The sequence below is a fragment of the Corapipo altera genome, unplaced genomic scaffold, assembly GCF_003945725.1.
Source record: "Corapipo altera isolate COAL_440 unplaced genomic scaffold, ASM394572v1 61479, whole genome shotgun sequence".
NCBI lineage: Eukaryota > Metazoa > Chordata > Aves > Passeriformes > Pipridae > Corapipo > Corapipo altera.
Genome location: NW_020885134.1, coordinates 28,863 through 48,806, shown reverse-complemented (window position 1 = coordinate 48,806; position 19,944 = coordinate 28,863). Strand labels below are relative to the sequence as shown.

General features: G+C 49.8%; 2 long non-coding RNA genes and 1 pseudogene across 2 annotated transcripts; all 3 read left to right on the top strand.

Moving 5' to 3' along the window:
* The first annotated feature begins 769 nt into the window (after window positions 1–769).
* LOC113960482 lies at window positions 770–2,058 on the top strand. Its single transcript, XR_003532037.1, has 3 exons — window positions 770–911; window positions 1,296–1,505; window positions 1,892–2,058. It is a non-coding gene; the product is annotated as an uncharacterized LOC113960482 (long non-coding RNA).
* Window positions 2,059–2,409: 351 nt separating this feature from the next.
* On the top strand, window positions 2,410–13,675 carry LOC113960483. The gene is made up of 3 exons (XR_003532038.1): window positions 2,410–2,711; window positions 9,787–9,793; window positions 13,664–13,675. It is a non-coding gene; the product is annotated as an uncharacterized LOC113960483 (long non-coding RNA).
* A 150-nt stretch (window positions 13,676–13,825) lies between these two features.
* LOC113960484 overlaps window positions 13,826–19,944 on the top strand; it is a 7,658-nt pseudogene continuing 1,539 nt past the window's right edge.

Sequence of the window (19,944 nt, the reverse complement as noted above, 5' to 3'; positions counted from 1 at the left end):
ATAAGACATGCTGTTTTACAGAACAGAGCAGCTATAGATTTTCTATTACTGGTTCAGGGGCATGGATGTGAAGAGTTTTAAGGCATGTGTTGTATGAATCTTTCTGATCACTCTCAGTCCATTTACCAAAAACTAAAAGAAATGCAAAGTCATTTAGATGACTTTAAAGTCTAAAAGGATCCTATTAGGGAATGGTTAGCAAAGTTAAGCTTAGAACCATGGCTCGCTGAAATCACTAAACAAGCTATTTCACTCTTGCTGATATTGTTAGCTGCTTTATGCGTTGTTCCTTGTGTTTTTAAATATACACAGAACATGCTAACGAAGGCAATGAATGATGTATTTTTGACATTATCAAAAGAAAACGGGGGAAAGATAGATAGATTGATTGATAGAAATCAACCTATAGATTGATTGATAGAAAGAGGACACGAGAAAGATGCTGTAGCTCTGGTCCCACGGTAAGGGAAAACTATTAGAAGGTCACTGTATCTGTGAAACTGCATACGTGACAGAAGAATAGAATAAAAGCGGATGGGAAAGCAGAACAAATAGCAAATAAGTAACTATAAGAGTATGAAACAAAACAGCATTCACAGAGCATTTGCACAAATATATTTTAGGTAATCAGAAGCCAATGATGAGCTTAGCTTTTGTAATATGTATGAGGCTAATTATTAAACCTTTATAAGCACAAAGCCTGCAGCAATAAAGTCGGATAAGTTATGATCAATTCTGTGGTTGTGTGTTTTTATCCCGTCGTCTACAACAACTACACCTCAAGCCAAAGGTTCCAGACTTTTTTTCCTTAGGGAAAGGACTGATGTTCCCTTTTTTCACCCCTATGCTGCAATAACCAGTCCCACCTCCTGAAAAATTTACTCCAAATGAAGATTCCTGCCAGACAAAAGGTACCACCACAGAAAACTCTTCCTGCCCAAGAAGTAACCAGGCTGCGCCAACTACACTTGAAGACAAAGCTTCCAGACTTTTTTCCTGGTGGAAAGAGCTCCTGTTCCCTTTTTTCTGCCCTTCTCTGCAATGACCTGTCCCACCTCTTGGAAAATTGAATGTAAATGAAGATTCCTGACAGACAAAAGGTACCAACACAGAAAGCTCTTTGCTGCCCAAGAAGTACCCAGGCTGTCCAAACAACTGCACCTCAAAGCCAAAGCTTCCAGACTTTTTATCCTGGTGGAAAGGGCTGCTGTTCCCTTTTTTCAACCCTGCGCTGCAATGGTCTGTCCCACCTCCTGGAAAATTGAATCCAACTGAAGATGCCTGCCTGACAAAAGGTGCCAGCACAGAAAGCTCTTTGCTGCCCAAGAAGTGCCCAGGCTGTCCAAACAACTGCACCTCAAAGCCAAAGGTTCCAGACTTTTTTTCCTGGTGGAAAGAGTTGCTGTTCCTTTTTTCAGCCCTTCTCTGCAATGGCCGGTCCTACCTCCTGAAAAATTGAATCCAAATGAAGATTCCTGCCAGACAAAATGTGCCACCACAGAAAGGTCTTCCTGCCCAAGAAGTGCCCAGGCTGAACCAACTACACCTGAAGCCAAAACTTCCAGACTTTTTTTCCTGGTGGAATGGGTTGTTGTTCCCTTTTTTCAGCCCTGCTTTGTAATGGCCAGTCCCACCTCCTGGAAAATTGAATGTAAATGAAGATTCCTGCCAGACAAAAGGTGCCACCACAGAAAGCTCTTTGTTGCCCAAGAAGTGCCCAGGCTGCCCCAACAACTGCACCTCAAAGCCAAAGCTTCCAGACTTTTTTTCTTTGTGGAAAGAGCTGCTGTTCCCTTTTTTCCTCTCCTGCGCTGCCATGACCTGTCCCACCTCCTGAAAAATTGAATCCAACTGAAGATTCCTGCCAGACAAAAGGTGCCACAACAGAAAGGTCTTCCTGCCCAAGAAGTGCCCAGGCTGCCCCAACAACTGCACATCCAAGCCAAAGGATCCAGACATTTTTTCCTGGTGGAAAGAGCTGCTGTTCCCTTTTTTCTGCTCTGCGCTGTAATGGTCGGTGCCACCTTTTAAAAAATTTACTCCAAATGAAGATTCCTTCCAGACAAAAGGTTCCAACATAGAAAGTTCTTGCTGCCCAAGAAGTACCCAGGCTTCACCAACAACTACATCTGAAGCCAAAGATTCCAGACTTTTTTTCCTTAGGGAAAGGGCTGCTGTTCTCTTTTTTCAGCCCTGCGCTGCAATGACGGGTACAAGTTCCTGAAAAATTGAATGTAAATGAAGATTCCTGCCAGACAAAATGTGCCACCACAGAAAGCTCGTTACTGTCCAAGAAGTGCCCAGGCTGCCCCAACAACTGCACCTGAAGCCAAAGGATCCTGACTTTTTTTCCTGGTGGAAAGAGCTCCTGTTCCCTTTTTTCAGCCCTGCACTGCAATGGTTGGTCCCACTTCCTAGAAAATTCAATCCAAATGAAGATTCCTGCCAGACAAAAGGTGCCACCACAGGAAACTCATGCTGCCCAAGAAGTGCCCAGGCTGCATCAACTACACCTGAAACCAAAGCTTCCAGACTTTTTTTCCTGGTGGAATGGGCTGCTGTTCCCTTTTTTCAGCCTTGTACTGCAATGGCCGGTCCCATCTCCTGGAAAATTGAATCCAAATGAAGATTCCTGCCAGACAAAAGGTTCCACCACAGAAAGGTCTTGCTGCCCAAGAAGTACCCAGCCTGCCCCAACAACTACACCTGAAGTGATACAGGAGGCTAGTCCCAAAAGAGTTAACTAAGAAATTTGGGCCTGAAAACACGTTACCAACATTCAAAACGATCTGTGCTCGTTCTGTTCTGCTTACTGCACCAAAGCTTAAGAAAAAAGTACAAGAACATGTAATAGGCCTAGAAGCAATAAATTAGAAATACAGCAGGATCAGGTAGACATTTGAATAGGAGAAATAGGCCTGGAGCCAGGGCCTTTTCCAAGCTTCAGTGAGCGGGTCAAGAACAATAGAAAGAGAGAAGGGTCAAGCTGAGGAAGATGAGTTGAAGCCCTCTGCCCCATGGAGGAAGATGGGAATGACCCCTCCAAATGGGGTGCCAAGAGAAGCACCGCCCCAAAATCCGCCTATACTCTGCCTATTATTAATATGTATTGATAGATGTTGTAATTGTTTGAATATGCATTTAATCACATCTGAAAATTGTATAAAAGTGTCGATTCTCTGAGGAGCCATTGAGCAAGTTTTTCCAGCAATAGCTGGCTTGCTCCCAGCGCTGCTAATAAATACCTTTGCTGCTCAAAAGATCAAAAGTCTCTGGGCAGTTTCTCGGACTGATTTTTCGGATTCAGGCAGGGACAGGGGTGGAGCAGCAACAGCAACAGCCGGAGAACAATCACCCTCCCCACATGGGTGCCCAAGAAAGGGGGAACTCATCCCAAATATCGTGGGGGGAGTGCTGGGGGTCATGACATACTCGGGCTGCCAGCACAGATTTCCCTGCAAAGTCTGCAGGCAGTCAAGCTCTGCAGAGGAGATTGTGCCCCATGCATGGGATTGCAGAGGCTCCCTCAGGTCCCAAGCAGGAATCAGCAACCAGGAATAGACACAAAAGGCCCCCCTGAAGATTTCTGGGGGAGTGTCCTCTAGGGAGGGGACAATGTCACCCCACCAGGGCAGGCCTGACAAGTGGGAGGCTGCTCCAGGGCTCTGCAAGAGGCCTCGTGCTCTGCTCAGCCCCAGCACTGCCTGGTACCAACACCCCCGGCTGCCCCCGGCCCTGGGCACCCCCGGCTGCAGGGGAGTATGGCAGCAGCTTCAGCTCCACGGCACTTCTTGGGGGGAGCTCAGCACGGGGGGGACAGGCAGGGCCCTGATGGGGATGGACAGGGGCCCAGCAGGGACAGACAGGGCCTGCAGGGGAAGGCACACAGACAACCTGGCCCACCACACTGCCACGGCTCTCTCTGCTCCTCCTTGCAGGCTCTGTGGCCAGGCACAGTTTGTGTTCCTGGGTGCCACCATCTCAGCACTTGCAGCCGCTCAAATCAGCGCCCGCAGCTCTGCAGCAAAGCCCCAGCTCACCTGGCACACAGGGGATGGAGACACCACCTTCTCGGGGATGGGCAAACACAGTTTTGTCTTCTTCCCCACCACGGCGCTCTCCTTCCTCAGCAGCACCTCTGCCTTGCACTTATTCTCAGCCTCACCTCAGGGCCTGGGCTCAAGGACAGGAACCTGCAGGGAGGGGACATGATGTGCAAGCTGAGGGCTGCCTGCTTGCACTGGAGCTTTAGCCTTCTTTCTCCTTCTACAACCATCCCAGAACTTAGCCTGCTTTGCTAACACCACACATTTACACACTAACCTTGGAGATAGATATGGACAGACATCTCTAACACCCTATGGATAGAGCCTCAAGCATGTGCTGCCACAGGAATGGGAATCACAGAATCACAGAATCAACCATGTTGGAAAACACCTCCAGTCTATAAATATACACGGATACAAGATAGATACAGACACACACAGGTCCTGGGAGGAGCTGAAGACACCCCACCAGGAAGAGAGACTTTTGATATGGGCCTGGAGGGACAGGACAAGGGGCAATGGTTTTTAGACTGAAAGAGGGCAGGGTTAGATGGGAGACTGGGAAGAAATCCTTCCCTGGGAGGGTGGGGAGGGGCAGGGATGGAATTCCCAGAGAAGCTGTGGCTGCCCCTGGATCCCTGCAAGTGTCCAAGGACAGCTTGGATCAACCTGCTCTAGTGGAAGGTGTCCCTGCCCATGGCAGGGGATGGAATGAGAAGACCTTTAAGGTCCCTTCCAACCCAAACCAGTCCATGATTCTATACAGACAAATACACACAAGACCATTTATTCTGCTACTTCAGACTAATGAAATCTAAATGCAAAGCTCTCAAAAATTGTCCTTGGTTCATTTTACATTTAAGCAAATTGCTCCTCCAGGAAAGCTTCCCCCCTAAAGCAGGAATGCAGCCCAAAGCACCCTGGAATTCCAAGTCAAGGTCACTGTGCCACAGCTCAGAATCCAAACTCAGTTCAAGAGAACACATTGTTTGCATTTCACGTTGCCACATTCCAGCACCAGACACCAACACTCCAGAGAGGGACAGCACAAGGGGCAGTGGTTTTAATATAAAAGAGGGAGGTTTAGAAGAGAGGTTGGGAAGAAATTCCCAGAATTTTGTTAGAAAGAGAAATGTGTTCTCACCTGACAGCGCAGCTCGGACTTGGGGGGTGTTGCCAGCAGGAACTGGACAAACTCCTTCTGAGAGGTGGGAGAGTGATCCTCAGCTGGCTGCGAATCCTGTTGGGAATGTTGTTCAACAGCTGACACAGACAGCACTAAATTACACATCCCCTGCAAGAGCAGGGCAGGTGCATTCAGGTCTCCAAACAAATTACCTTCAGGGCTATTTCCAGTTGTTCAAATATCAAATCGATACCAAAAAACCTGGTTTCCTGCAGGACACCTGGAAACAAAGAGTTTGTTATTTCCAGGGAACTGTTAATCCAGAAACCACCCCTGTCCCTACCGGAAAAAACCACAGACAATGTATTAGATGTAACTGGGCAGAGGAAAAGCTTGCTTGCAGCTGAAAGGAAAAAATCATAGAACCAGGCTGTTTGCAACACCAGCATTGAGTTAAAAGTATCAGCTCCAGAATTCCAGCCAAACATGAATTCAGGATGGACAACTTTTAATGCTCCCAAGATGAACAAAGAACCTGTCTTCATTAAATCAAACAATACCTTCATTAAATCAAGCAACACCTTCATTAAATCAAGCAACGTGGAGCTGCAATGCTGTAAGGGGGGTACTTTTGAATTAGATGATCAATGGAGCATAGAGGTGTGAGAAAGAAACTATATTAGGATGTGAAACCAACCAGAGTATTGTACAATGTAACTTTATGGCACAAGTGAACTGAAAGGTCCATTGTGTTTTTTAGCAAGTCAACGAGATGTGCCCCATGATCAGAGCTGAGTTCCTCCTTGGCTTGGCCCCATACTGCAAGGTGGACACAAATACCCTTGAAACACAATGGTGAGAAAGATGATGGTGAGAGGCAGATTCTGTGGGCAGGGGTCGCTGGCCCCTTGCCCTACAGCAGGGCAGGCACAGACTGTTGCTCTCAGGTGATGAACAGGCGGGGTTTGGCTGCCATTCAGGCATCACCTTATACTGGGTACTGGCCCTACGTGGTGTAATGTGGAGCTGATAAAATGGGGTGTCAGGACTGCTGGGGTGAGTGATCCTCATCCTGCCACGGAGACTCTGTTGTTCCATGGGGACGCCCGCTAAGCATGGGCACCGACCAGCTGCTGCAGATCCTGACAGCCCTGGCCTGTCTGTGTGGGTAAGCACAGTTTATTGAGAGGAAGGAACCGAGAAAGCAAATGTTTTATATCCTTTTTTGGTATCCCTTTAATTCCCTTTTTACTAGCTAATACTGTAATAAAAGCTGTCTGTATTATTGTATGAATGCCAACCGATAATGTATTCTGTATTCTCTTTTAGCTTTTGATTCGCTTTGCTAGTAGATTTTTTTATTCTCACTGCAATAAAAAATTTTTATTTTTTTTTTAGTGTTTGAATGTCTGTTGTACTTGTCTTTATTCCGGGCAAGTATTGAAATGAACTAATACTCCATATTCTACAGTCCTTTTGCCACCCGTAACCAGTGACTCTGAGTTCCTGCTTCCCCAGCCCCAGGGACAGTCTCCTTGTCTGCTCATTCCTCCACACTCTCTTCTCACTGATGGCATCTTAACCAGACAAGCCCCTGAGAATAATTTACTTGTAAGTCTTCAATTCTTTTGTGGTTAATTAGACAGATCTCAGAAGTGCATTCCAAGTCAATATATTGTATTAACAAAACCATGAGAAAAGATGTCTTTTTTGTGGCCTGTTTACTTTTTTTCTGTTTTTACATTGATATCAGCAATCTCAATTTGATAGTGATCCTGGGTACCTCCTAATTCAGTCTGAATAGATACGAAAATTAGGACTCTTTATGTCTGACAATCCATCAGACTTTATGCCTATCCCCACCCCACCATTCCCTCATCAAACCCCTGGGACTCAAAGCAGCCTTGGGCAAATCTGAGCTTTCTCCACTCAAGGCTGGACCTGCAGGTTTCAGCTCCTTGGCACCAACTCCCACCTGCTTGGCTTGGAGAAAGAGCTGCCCAAGACACAGAGGGATGTTCATTTATTGCCAGCAAAAAAAAGCCAGAGGAAGGCACAGCTCAGTAAAAACCAAAAGTCTTTCCCCTGCTGTATGTTAAGTCCACCCTGCCTCCACTGAGTCCACTTTGAACAGTAGTCTTAGACCAATGGCAAACACCTTCTCTGTCAAGCACAGATCCCAAGATCCCCCAAACACTCCCTGCCCTGGATTCTGTCCATATTTGCCCTTTGCACACAGTGAGTCAGTCACATGCTGAAGTCACAAGATCCCTCAGTCCACAGTGGGAGGAAAAGAGAGAAAATTAATTAAATACTCTATTGTGCAGAGTGAAATCTGAACTCATCCCAGTATTCTGGGGTTACAGGAACTTTATCAAACACATTTTGCAGCATCTGTTCACTGGGCAAACATGTGTGTGGATGGCCAGGCCCAAGGAGTGGTGGGCAATGGAGTTCCATCCAGTGGTGTTCCCAGGGCTCAGCACTGGGCTCAGGGCACTTCAATCTCTTTCTCAATGATCTGCACAAGGGGATGGAGTGCAGCCTCAGGCAGTTCCCAGAGGACACCAAGCTGGGGGGGAGTGTTGATGTGCTGGAGGGCAGGAAGGCTCTGCAGAGGGATCTGGACAGGCTGGATCCATGGGTCCAGGCCACTTGGAGGAGGTTCAACAAGGTCAAGTGCCAGGTGCTCTACCTGAGACACTTTCATCTGCTCAGTCCCATCCCCCTGTCCATTGTTGGATGTCACTTAGCAGCCCAACTCTTGGCTCCCTATGCATCTCCAGGATGGACTTTCACAGCCAACCTCTCTGCCCGGGTGGCAGGAGGGCCTACCCTGATAAGGCCTAAAATCCCATCAGACAATGCCAACAGTGCCGGCTCTCCTGCAAGCTGTCTGTGAGATCTGAGAGTTACCTGTGGCACCATGGGAATGGTTTTGGTGTTGAATGATGCTCAAACCAGCCTGGTTCACCCAACTGCAAACACACATCCTGCTTTTGGAAGTTGGATGGGACAGAGAAGCTGGTAACTGACCTGTCCATTTGTGAGGAGCAGTCAATCACTTCCTACTAGAGAAGTCCAGTCTCCTTTCATACAGGCAGGTTCTTCTAACACAACCCTTCTTGGGGTAGATGTGTGGAGATTCCTGCCTTGGGTGGGGACGCCCTCCAAGGACACTCCTCAAGGTTGAGCAAAAGAAATCTCCCCACAATCGTTGGTCTGGGTGAGTTACATCAGAACTCTACTTAATATTTATTTCTTTTGGCTACCTTTAATATAATTACTTTGATAATTGCTTCCGTTTCATGCACTATCCTATCTTATACCATACTACCAGTAGTTTTAGCTTTTACACTGTGTAGTAAATAATTCTGATTTAGATCTTTTGTCTGATCATTTGTAACAATAAATGATTCACTTTATATAAATACTGTCATTTGGCCAATCATTAAAACCTATGGGACAAAAGTGATTCAGTCCCACTTCTGTAATTCCTTAAATTTAATTTGTTGACAAAATCTGAGGCAAAGATTGAATCCTGTATTCCTTGAGGCTCCGCAGTGGGACAATGGCTCCTTGATTCCATCATTTTCCCCAATGTCACAATGGACCCTTGATTCCATGAGGTTCCACAGTGTCACAATGGTCCCTTTGACTCCAGAAGGCCTTGCGGAATCAGAATGGCCCCTGGATTCTGTGAGGTTCCACAAGGTCACAATGAACCCTTGATTCCATGAGATTCTGCAGTGTCCCATTGGTTCCCTTTGGTTCCAAAAGGTTCTGTGATGTCACACTGGCCCCTTGATTCCCTGATGTTCCACAAAGTCCCAAGGTCCTTTTGATTCCATGAGGTTCCACAGTGTCCCATGTTCCCTTTGGTTCCAGGAGGCCCCAGTGTATTCCAACGGTCCCTTGATTCCATGAGATTCCACAGTGTCCTGGGGTTCCCTTGTCTCCCTGAGTTTTGGCAGTGTCCCGGGGTCCCTTTGTTCCCAAGAGGTTCCCTTGTTTCCGTCAGGCCCTGCCACATCCCAGACTCCCTTTGGTTCCATGAGGTGCTGCAGGGTCACAATGTCCCCTTCATTCCATGAGGTTCCACTATGTCTCAGGGTTCTTTTGGTTCCATGGGATTCTACAGGACCAAAACTCTCTGGTTCTTATTCTTCCAACATTTGTGGGCCCATTCTATCCCTGCCTGGGATGGAGCACCATTGTGTTTCTGCAGGAATGGATCCATGGCCATCCTGCCACTGCACCAATTTAATGCTGCAGAAACGTCACTGTAGGCCCGACACTGGATGCAGGAACAGTCTGGGAACTCCAGGCCTGCTGACATTCAGCAGAGCCAGTCGGGGTCCCAAAGAGCACAAGGGATTGACTGCAACCCCTGCAGTTCTCTGGCATTGCTGGGGACAAATGCATGAACTGCCAGGAGCTCTGCAGAGCCCTGACAGTGCCACTGCAATCCCAAGCTGCATTGCCCGGCTCAACACTCAGCACAGCCAAGGCCACAACCCTTCCTGAAAGGTGTCCCTTCTGGGCAGGGCCAGGGGGACAAACCCCTCCATCTGTCCCTGCACATGTTGTGTCCAATTCTCATCCCTCACTTAGGGACAAAGTCAGACTACACTGTGTGTTTAGCTTTGCATTTGCTTCACTCTTTTGTGCTTCCAACACACACACACACACCCCAGTGTGGGCAGAGTCTGGTCCCCCAAAGAACACAAGACCTGACTATTTGTGGTTCCTGCTGCAGGGGCTGGAACTTGGGCCACAGTCTGTGCCAGGAGCAGAGAGGTCCCTCCCCACAGAAACTTCTTGGCAATGGAGTTATTAAGAAAAAGGGACAAGGTGTGGGGATCAGTGTCAGGGCATGGCCTGGGAAGTGTCTTGAGCATCCTCCTGTTTACCATGATCAGCTTTTTCATCCCTTTTCTCTCTGCTTTCTCACACTTGTTCCTTCACAAACCACCATGATCCCACCATTTCCCTTCCTTTGGTTCTTCCCTAGAGATCCCACAACAAGTCTTGCACAGTCCCCAAATGTGCTTTCTTGTTGCCCATCATAAGACTCACACCCCAAACAGAATCCCCCATCTTCAACTGGCAAGGTCATCCTAGGAGGCTCTGCCATTGATCCATTTGGTGAAACTTTCACACAGAGATGTTTGAACTTTATTTAAATTGATTTTTTACCTTTTGGGTTTGCAATGGCTTCTCCAAAAACATGGTAATTCATGCCCTAGCAACAGAAATTCTTTGGAGAAGGAGTTTGGGAGTCAAAGAATCACAGAATGGTTTGGTTTGGAAGGGACATAGAAGCTCATGTGGTCCAAGTCCCTGGACATGGAGAGTGACATCTTCACTAATTGAGGCTGTTCAAAGTTCCTGACCTTGGACAGATTCAGGGATGGGACATCCTCTTCTGTTGCAGTTCTTGCCAGCCCCACTGGTAAGTATGTCTTCATTTTATCCAAAATAAAGCTCCCCTATTTCAGTTCAAAGTCATTGCCCCATGTTCTGACACTACAGGCCTTGGTAAAAGATATCCCTATGACTATCTTAGACCATGTTTTCATCTGCAGACACCTTGGAGAGTGCTCAGAGATGTCCCAGAAAGGGGTTTGGAGGTCTCAAGGATATGACCACTCTACAGGGGCAAAGGAGTGGTGGGTTCAGTGGTGTGCAGACAGAGGACAGCAGAGAATAACCCTGGGAGTGCTTGAAGAGTCACTTCAGAGAGGGTGGATGCTTTTGTCATAGCACAAAACAGCATGAGAAAGAAACAATTAATGCCAAGTGCAGCTGGGGAGGCCCAGGCTGGTATGAGGAAAAAAGAATTTTACTCCAAGGGCAGTGATGTGGTGCAACACATCACCCAGAAGAAGTCTGGGTGAGCCCAAGTCTTTGTGTGTGCAGGAGGAGCCAAGGAGGGCACAGAGATGTCAGTGCAGGAAGGTGCCAGCCAGGTGGGGCAGCCAGTGGGATGACGACAGCCTGCAGGGAAAGGGGCAGGGCATGGACACCGTAGGACAGCCTGGGCTGGAGAGGAGACAGGGATGGGGAGAAACTGAAAGGCCCTGACACAGCCACCTTCTGCAGGCCTTTGGCCATGGCTGCTGTCTGTGCCCCTGATGCCAGGAGGAGGGGAGTGGTCCTTGCAGCCCTGGGGCCTCATGGCCTCCTTGTCCCTGCTCAGCAGCCTGGCAGGTGCCATCCCATGGTCCTGCCCTTGGCATTGCACATCCCACATCCCAGTGCCCCAGGAAGAGCCCTGAGGAATGAGGCAGGGGCAGGATCTGCCTTCCCAGGGGCTGGGGGTCAGGCCTTGGCCCTTTGGATTAAAGAAACAAGTCAAAGTTTATTCCGCATTAGAGCCACCTTTCCCTTGCTTGTCCATCCTTGTCATCACTGTCTGCAGTTTTCTGTTCCAACTGGAATCTAGGGACACTTTCACAGTCATGTCCTTCAGTGGGACTCAGTACAAGAAACTTCAGTATTTCAAACTCATTTTGACTTCTTGAGAAGTTGTTTGAACTTCCTCTCAAGGACTGAGTGTCATGTAAACAACACCAATCCCCCTGAGGGTCACTAAATGCTCGGGGCTGTTGCTGTGCTGCTGAGCTGGGCCGGGCTCCTGGCACACAGGGAGCTCCTGGCAAGCAAGAAGAGTTTCAAAGAAACAGCTCTGCCCAGGAGCAGCTCCTCTGCACAGCCCAGCAGGGCTGAGGGCACTACCTGCAGCACCGAAGGAAGAAAAGCAAGGCAGAGAGAGGTTGCACACTGCCTGGGCTGGGAGGGAAGTCGAGAGGAAGATCCACTGGAGGACAAATCTTTCCAGGCTTCCTCACGGTGAGTCAGCATGAAGGGCAATGTGTCTGCAGTTGGTGCAAAGATCTCCTAACGCTGGCACATCCCACTCCCTGCTGCACCATCCCAGGCACATCCCAGAAGGATTCCCTTCTCCCAGGGATGGCTGCAGGGTTGTGAAGCCGGGCTGTGCCACCCAGGCTGCCCCAAGCTGTCCTGCAGAGCAGGGTCCTGCAGCCCAGGGCTGTGCCGGGGCAGGAGCTCTGCCACTGCCAGGGGCAGGAGCTCTGCCACTGCCAGGGGCAGCTCTCAACTGGGCTGGGGAGCTCCCTCAGGGCTGGGCAGAGGCTGGGGGTGGAAAGAGCAAAGCCTGGCAGGGCAGGGCAGGTTTCTTCTGCTATCCAGTGAGAGTTTCATGGGTCAGGGCTGTTCACAGAACCAGAGCACCCCAGCATATTTTCCAGGGGATACTTCAAGGGGAACGTCCAAGGAGGGATTTCTCTCAAGCTCTCAAGCCACATGCCTGGTGATTTGAGTTTCAGAGAGAACTCTGAGGAGCTGCCCAGGGCTGAGAACAACTTCCTGGCACTGTTGGTGTCTGGGAGGTGGCACAGCTGGCTCAGGGTGAGGCTGCCCTGAGTGCCCAGTGGGCTCTGCCCTGGCCTCTCCCAGCTGGACCCTCCCTGTGCATTTCCTTGGTTCTCAGCTTGCCCCTGGTCCTGAGGTTGTTCCCTCCTTCTCTCACTCAGGCTCACTGGGGAGGGGAGTTCAAACTACACAGTCCAACACTGATCCTGGGATTCCCCTCAGCAGGTGTGTCCCTGGGAATCAGACATTCCACTTGTCCTCTGCCCTGTGGGGTGTGGGCAGTGAAGTCTGTGGGCCTGGATAAGGAACTCTTTTCCCTCAATCAGACCCCGTTATTAGGACACTTGGTTCTTTTCTGAGGTGTCCTTCCAAGCTGGGAGCTGCCCTCGAGAATGCAAATCATCCTCCCAGCACAGCTGTGTTCTCTGAAAGCCCCAGTGGAGAGGGGCAGAGATGCTGTGCCCATGCCAGGAGAGGCTCTTGGGTTGGGGAGATGAGCCATGGGTGTCCTTGGCTCCAAGTGGGGTGCTGAGCCCTTGAGACAGGCTGGGACATTGAGGGGTGTGGGATGGATCCCTCTGCTCTCAACAGTGTCTGGTGGCTTTTCAGACCCAAAAGGGAGTGTGATCAGTCTCCATCTCAGGAAGGAGCAAAGCCAGGGCAGTTGGGAACAAGAGAGAGGGACAGAGCAGCTCGCCTCAATCTGTACTAAGCCCCAGACAATCCTCCTGCCTGGCAGGACCTGCTCTGTTCTCCCTGAGTGCATCAGTAGTACTGAGGGGTTCTGACATCCAGGAACACTCCTCAGCAGAGATGAGGGAGTAGAAAAAAAAAACCAACAAAACAAACCCAAACAAAACAAAGCTGTGACACTGCCTTCTGCTGTCCTGGTTTTTCTCAGAAACTGGGAGTGCCGATGCTGACAAGCCCTTTTGCACTGGGAGCAGTTTCATCTGACACAGCTGAACACCAGGACAGGCCCCTGTGCCCACCATGCCCATGACCCCACCGGTGCAGAGCAGGACTGACCCTTCACAACCAGTGGGCAGAGGGTCTGCTCCTCATGGAAGATGCAGTGAGCCCCAAACAGGGTTCCAGCCATGGAGCTGGAGGAGAGACTCCTAGAAAAGGAAAACGAATGGAGCAGTGAGAGGGGTGTTGGAAAGCGGCTTTGATTTTTCTTAGAATGTTCTGCACTAACTTGTCACTGTTATTTCCTACTTAAACAGTGCCCCACATCCAGAGGCAACAAATGTCCAACAGCAGCTCCATGCCCCAGTTCTTCCTCCTGCCATTCGCAGACAGGCAGGAGCTGCAGCTCTTGCACTTCTGGCTCTTCCTGGCCATCTCCCTGGCTGCCCTCCTGGCCAATGGCCTCATCCTCAGCGCCGTAGCCTGTGACCACCACCTGCACACCCCCATGGGCTTCTTCCTGCTCAACCTCTCCCTCACAGACCTGGGCTGCATCTGCACCACTGTCCCCAAAGCCATGGACAACTCCCTCCGTAACACCACAACCATCTCCTACATGGGATATGCTGCACAGGCCTTTTTCTTTCTGTTTTTCATCTCAGCAGAGTATTTTTTTCTCAGCATCATGTGCTACGACCGCTACGTTGCCATCTGCAAACCCCTGCACTATGGGACCCTCCTGGGCAGCAGAGCTTGTGCCCACATGGCAGCAGCTGCCTGGGCCACTGGGTTTCTCATTGCTCTGCTGCACACAGCCAATACATTTTCCCTGCCCCTGTGCCAGAGCAATGCCCTGGGCCAGTTCTTCTGTGAAATCCCACACATCCTCAAACTCTCCTGCTCACACTCAGACTACCGCAAGGAAATTGCCTTCTTCTGGCTACTGCCAGTTCATCACTTGCTTGTTTCATTTTCATCGTTTTCTCCTATGTGCAGATCTTCAGGGCTGTGCTGAGGATTCCCTCTGAGCAGGGAAGGCACAAAGCCTTTTCCACGTGCCTCCGTCACCTCACCTTGGTCTCCCTGTTCCTCAGCACTGGCATATTTTCTCACCTGAAGCCCCCCTCCATCTCCTCCCCATCCCCGGATCTGGCCCTTTCAGTTCTGTACTCGGTGGTGCCTCCAGCACTGAACCCCTTCATCTACAGCCTGAGGAACCAGGAGCTCAAGGATGCCCTGAGGAAAACGATGACTGGATGCTTTTCAGGAGCAATAAAGTGCCTGTTTTCTGGTGTGTAGCATTCAGAATGAGACTCTTTAGTAGCCCAGCCTTCCTGCTCAGTTTTTTTGTGGAGGTCATTGTGTTCTTTTTGCAATAATTTTCTGTGCAATTAAATGTTATTATGCATCTGTCTTCTAATTTAGTGTCTACCCACGGAATGTGACCCAGACATGTATAAATGATGAACTGTGCTCTTTGAGTATTTAAACAAAATAAAGGACCCTGCAGTGCCTTCTTTGTCCAAGACCCTTCTTCTCAGATGTTCCTAAAGGACAGCACACTGCAGGACAGGTGTATTTGCAAAGTGAAAGGGGACAATAATCCCAGCCCAGCTGCACTGCCAGGGAGCAGCAGTGCTTGGTCTTTCCAGAGCTGCTCTCTTGCCACTTCCACACTGTCCTCCTGAGCCCCTTTCTCGCTGTAAGGCCTGAGTGCTCTCTGAGCACAGTCCTGGGGGCTGGAAGCCCTTGGAGCACAGGCAGGGACAGGCCCTGGGAACTTGTGAAGCAGAGCTGGGCTCCCTTCCAGCATCTCCAGGATGCTGTGGGATCTTCTGAGGGCACTACATGCACTGGGTACCTTCTTCTGTGACCTTGCTCCAGGGCTGGAACTCTCCTGCAGTGACACCATGACACTCCTGCTCTCTGCTTTCCAGGTTTCATTTTCAGATCCAGTCTTGCCCTCCTGTTCACAGGGGCATCCTGGGAGTGCTTCAGAGCTGCCATCCTGGGACAACTCCTGCCCAGTGTGGGCAGGCACAAGGTCTCTCCACCTGCTCCTCTCACCTCCCCAGTGCCACTGTTTTCTGCAGCCTCCTCATCCCTGCCCAGCACAGCCCTCCTGGCACAGTTGGACACAGTCCTTGTTCTACCCCCTCCTCAGGCACCTGCCCAACCCCCTCAGCTCCAGTCTGATGGCCACAAACCTTCAGGGCAGGGAGGCACCGGGGAAAATGTTGAGCAAACCTTTCAGCTGCACTCAAATCCAATTGGAGGGGTTGGTCTCTAGGAAGAAATCCCTTCTCATTGTCCAGAACCACCAGGACAACCTGTGTTGTGTCCTGGGCACTCCTCTGGAAGTGTGGGCTATAGAAAAGGTTTTGGTGTCAGGGATATTGAGGAGGCTGGGCAGTGTCACTGGGAGACCTCTCCCAAACCCTTGGAAAGGCCAGAGCCATCCCAGAGCTTCCTGGGGCCTTGGTAAAGGCAGACATGGAAGCAGTCTGCAAACAGGGCAGCAAAGAGGGTTGGCAGAGTTCCAGGCTGCTCAGACTCAGCAGGGAAGGGGATAGGGCAAGTCTTCCTGCAGCCATTCCCAGGCATGGGAAGAACAAGGCAAGGATTGCAGAACCCCTTGTGGGAGGGAAAAGAAGAGGATGTTGTGTACCTAGACTTTATCAAGGCCCTTGACATGGTGTCCTGTGGTCTCTTTATGGCCAGACTGGTGAGAGCTGGACTGAAGAAGTGGAAGATGTGGTGGGTGGGAAGTTGGCTGAATGAAGAGGGTCAAATAAAATCCATGTTGCAAAGCCCTCTTGGCAGCAACTTCCTGATGAAATCCCTCAGTGACCAGCCCTTGAACACCAATGCAGAAGATCTCTCTATATAATGGGACACAATACATTTTCAAGTCCTTTGTGGATGATGCCAAATTTCAGGAGCCCTTGAGCAACCTATCTTGATTTCAAGACAAATATTGGGGTAGAAACTCCAACAATATGAACTCGTTCCCCTTTTATTCCTCACCAGTACAAGGAGTCAAAATACAAGGTTAGTATAAGTGGAAAAACAACAGTTTACTGACAATATAACAGTAAAAACAGCAATACCAACAGAATTGATCAAACCAACAACAGAGAGAGAAATCACATCATCTTTCCTCCTGTCCTGAACACCTATAATCAGCACGTGCTTCCCTTCCCCTTTTACATCCAGGGGAACAAAGAACAAAAATAAAACCAGGGGAAAAAGACGGCAAAGCAAAATCTAGAAAACTCTCTGGTCTGAGATCAGTTGTGCTGCCCAAGAACACGCTGACTCCAGAGGTGTCCAAGCGGGGCACAGCCGGCAACTCCGGTCCGTACAGCAAGGTGGGGGAGGCAGCGGCTCTGCTTGATTCCATGGAGTTCTGGGGAGGCACAGTGGCCCCTTGGTTCCAGGAGGTTCTGAGATGTCTCAGGGTTCCGTTTGTTTCAAAGAGACCCCGCATGTCACAATGGTCCCTTGGTTCCATGAGATTCCACAGTGTCCCTGCATTCCTTTCATTCCGTGAGGCCCTGCAGTGTCACGGTGCCACTTGATTCCATGACTTTAAAAAGAATCAGAATGGCCCCTTGATTTAAGGCCAACTGTACATGGGGCTGCCTTGGGGGGGGTGTGGGCACCAGGGAAGGGAGTTGTCACCCCTCTGGACTCAACCCTGGGGTCACCACATCTGGACTGGTCTGTCTGGGTGTGAGGAATGAGGAATAACTGGAGAGGAACTAGAGGAGATCAGACAGGATGGAGCTTTTCTCCTTATTGGAAATAGAATGAAATCTCCACAATGAGTAGCATGGAAGGTTCAGACTGAAGGTGAGGAAAAAGAAATGTCACTCAATGAGGACCCTTGTGCTGCAAGAGGTCACCCAGAAGGAGTCAGGATCAGCCCATGGCTTTGTGCTCCAGGGAACAGCCAGAGCTGGTGCAGAGACATCAGGGAGGGTCTAGAAATGCTGCTGGGACGGGGTGGGAAAGCAGGAGGGGTGTGTGCAGCCTGCAAGGCCAGAGGAGCAGCAGGGCCAGGGCAGGACAGCCTGCAGGAGAGATGGCCAAGGGCTCTGGTAGGGCTGCAAGGCCCAAAGGCACACAGGCCTTTGTCCCCTTGCCTCTGGCAGCTGCCTCTGCCACTCAGGCCACCACAAGCAACTTGCCTGGCAGGTTCTGCACTTGGTTTCTGCCTCGCCCCTCCCTCAGGAGCCTGGCAGGGGTTGCCCAGTTTTGGGCCTTTGTTGTTCCTCCCCCTCCCATCCCACTGCCCCCCAAACAGCCCTGAGCCAGCTGGGAGGGAGAGGATCTGCTGGACCAGGGCCTGGGGCTCAGACCTTGGCCTTTGTGCTCCACAAAACCAAGGCAGGCTTTGCTCAGCATTGCAGGGGCCTGCCCAGAGCCTTTGTCTGCCTGCACTCCTGGCCTCCAAGGAGCTGCTCCAAGGAGTCCCTGGGGAGGCTTTGTCAGTGCCTGCCCTCAGTGGGGCCCAGCAATGCTTCAAGGCACTTGCAGTTTGGCTTCTGACTTCTTCAGCAGCTGCTTCAATCTTCTCTTAGTACCTCAGGATCATGGGCTGGGCTGCAAACACACCGTGGGGCTCATTAAATTCCAGAAATCCCTCAGGATCTCTTTGTCTTCCTTTAATTGTCTTCAAGGCAATTGCAAAACAAGTCTTCCAAGTTTGTACTTTTTTTGTTTTAATTCAATTATGGACATTTTTTAGTTCAGAGAAGAGGTGATAGAGGTGTTCTCCAAGTGATCTTGATGCTGAGTGTCTCCTCAGGAGATCCACACTGACCCTGGATGATCAACCTTGCTCCTCATCCCCCAGCCTCGCCAGTTCTGCCATGGCCCATCTTGGACTGACAGCTGATGCAGCTCCAAACACACTGTGGGACCCATTAAAACACTGAAAACCAAATTATTTTTCTTTCTTTAATTGTCTTCAAGACGTCAACAACAAATTGGAGTTGTTTTGTAGTTTAGCTAAGCAGGAAGATTTTAAAGTGGATGTCACGAAAAATATATATACTTTTATGAAAGGGAATGATTTACACAGACCCTTGGGTTGCAAGAGGGTCAGGGTGCAAAGGATTTGGATCCAAAACAAGGGGGGCAAAAGAGATTAGTAGCACTTAATCATTGACCAGTTGAGCAGTTTTCAAGTGATTCAATAGCATTTGCTACAATTATAACAGTGACTGAATTATAGATTCACAATAACAACATTCCCACCACAGTCAATTCACATCCACACCCAGGCAGATATGTGTGGACACATCAAGAGCTGGGTGTGCAAAGGTCCCTCTCCAAAATTCTCTTTGTTGTCAGGGAAACACTCCCCCAAATCCCTTTGTGTTTCCCAACAGACAAGGGTCAGAGCTGGAGGAGTGTTTGTTGAGGGGGATCAGAATTGTCCTGGGCATCAGCGAGGGTCTTTGGAGTGTTGCAAACTGGAGGGTTCCCGAGCTGGGAGAGGCTGCCAGAGGTGTCCCACTGAGAGGGAGGTGCTGGGGAGCTGCCAGGGCCTCCCTCAGCCCCGCTGGTTGTGGGCTCCCAAGGGGACTGGCTTTAGTTATCTGCTGAATTTCCATCCTAGTGTCAGGAATGACTGGAGGTTCCAAAATATTTGAGAATTGCATCTAAACTGTTCCATTTGGGTCGCGATTCAGGCAGGGAATATTCCAAGCCTTTCAGGGGATGACTGATTATCCTGTGTTCCCCAGTTTTTCCACTCTGGATTGTTCCCAGCTGTATCATCCAGGAGCACCTGGTCCAGTTCAGGGACACTTCCCCACACCCCTGGTCCAGTCCAGGGGCTCTTCAGCTGGTTTGGTCAAGGCTTGTCAGGAGCTCCTGAGATCATACTTATAAGAAGGGTGGGGACAGACTTACTTGTAATAAGACAAGTGATAATGTTTTTCAACTATAAAAGAGCAGATTTGAACTTGATATAAAGAAAGAAATTTTTTACACTGAGGGTGGTGAAACATTGGCACGGGTCACCCAGAGAGGTCATAGATGCCCCACCCTTGGAAACATTCAAGGCCAAGTTAGAAAGGGCTGTGAGCAACCTGATCTAGTTGAACATGTCCCTGTTCATTACGGGGGGTTGGACTAGATGACCTGTAAAAGTCCCATCTGACTCAAACTATTTAGGATTCTATAGTTCTTTCTTATCCTACAGAACCAAGACTGACAAGGATAACCCAGGTTTCAGACCCAGCTGAGCATCCCCTTTGATGGCCCATCTGGCAGCTCTGCTAAAAAGCTGCTGCAAAGAACCTCCAGACCTAAAGGAGCTTTTGTGCTGGGCTCAGCTGTGGCTCTCAGGGCTGGGGGTTGGCTTTTGGCTGCCAGGTGCCCACCAAGGCTCTCTCTCCCTTCTCCTTCTCCTTCTCCTTCTCCTTCTCCTTCTCCTTCTCCTTC